We start from the raw sequence: 1554 nt of genomic DNA, 5'->3' as shown, positions 1-1554 counted from the left end.
AGAAATGAAGACAGCCTAAGAGACCTCTGGGACATTAAACACAACAACATTCACATTATAGGGGTCCCAGAAGGAGAAAATAGAGAGAAAGGACCCAAGAAAATATTTGAAGAAACTAAAGTGATGAAAGGGAAGAACCTACAACCAAGATTACTCTACCCGGCAAAGATCTCATTCAGATTTGATGGAGAAATCAAATGCTTTACAGACAAGCAAGAGCTAAGAGATTCAGCACCACCAAACCAGCTCTACAACAAATGCTAAAGGAACTTCTCTCAGTGGGAAACACAAGGGAAGAAAAGGACCTACAAAAACAAACCCAAAACAATTAAGAAAATGGTCATAGGAACATAAACATAGATAATTACCTTAAATGTGAATGAATTAAATGCTCCAACTAAAAGACAGAGACTTGCTGAATGGACACAAAAACAAGACCCATATATATGCTGTCTACAAGAGACCCACTTCAGACCTAGGGACACATACAGACTGAAAGTGAGGGGATGGAAAAAGATATTCCATGCAAATGGAAATCAAAAGAAAGCTGGAGTAGCAATACTCATATCAGATAAAATAGATTTTAAAATAAAGAATGTTATAAGAGACAAGGAAGGACACTAAATAATGATCAAGGGATCAATCCAAGAAGAATATATAACAATTATAAACATATATGCACCCAACATAGGAGACCTCAATACATAAGGCAACTGCTAACAGCTATAAAAGAGGAAATCAACAGTAACACAGTAATAGTGGGGAAAATAAATAAGGAAACAGAAGCTTTAAATGACACAATAGACCAGATAGATTTAATTGATATTTATAGGACATTCCATTCAAAAACAGCAGATTACACTTTCTTCTCAAGTGCACACGGAACATTCTCCAGGATAGATCACATCTTGGGTCACAAATCAAGCCTCAGTAAATTTAAGAAAATTGAAATCATATCAAGCATCTTTTCTGACCACAACGCTATGAGATTAGAAATGAATTACAGGGAAAAAAACGTAAAAAACACAAACACATGGAGGCTAAACAATACGTTACTAAATAACCAAGAGATCACTGAAGAAATCAAAAAACACTTAGAGGGCTTCCCTGGTGGCGCAGTGGTTGAGAGTCTGCCTGCTGATGCAGGGGACACGAGTTTGTGCCCCGGTCCGGGAAGATCCCACATGCCGCGGAGTGGCTGGGCCCATGAGCCATGGCTGCTGAGCCTGCACGTCCGGAGCCTGTGCTCCACAATGGGAGAGGCCACAACAGTGAGAGGCCCGCGTACCACAAAAAACAACCACAACAACAACAACAACAACAACAAAAACACTTAGAGACAAATTACAATGAAAACACGACGATCCAACCCCTATGGGATGCAGCCAGAACACTTCTAAGAGGGAAGTTTATGGCAATACAAGCCTACCTCAAGAAACAAGAAAAATCTCAAATAAATAACCTAACCTTACATCTAAAGCAATTAGAGGAAGAAGAACAAAAAAAACCCCAAAGTTAGTAGAAGGAAAGAAATCATAAAGATCAGAGCAGAAA

Source organism: Physeter macrocephalus, chromosome 6 (assembly GCF_002837175.3).
Source record: "Physeter macrocephalus isolate SW-GA chromosome 6, ASM283717v5, whole genome shotgun sequence".
NCBI classification, from domain to species: Eukaryota; Metazoa; Chordata; class Mammalia; order Artiodactyla; family Physeteridae; genus Physeter; species Physeter macrocephalus.
This window is presented reverse-complemented; position numbering follows the sequence as displayed.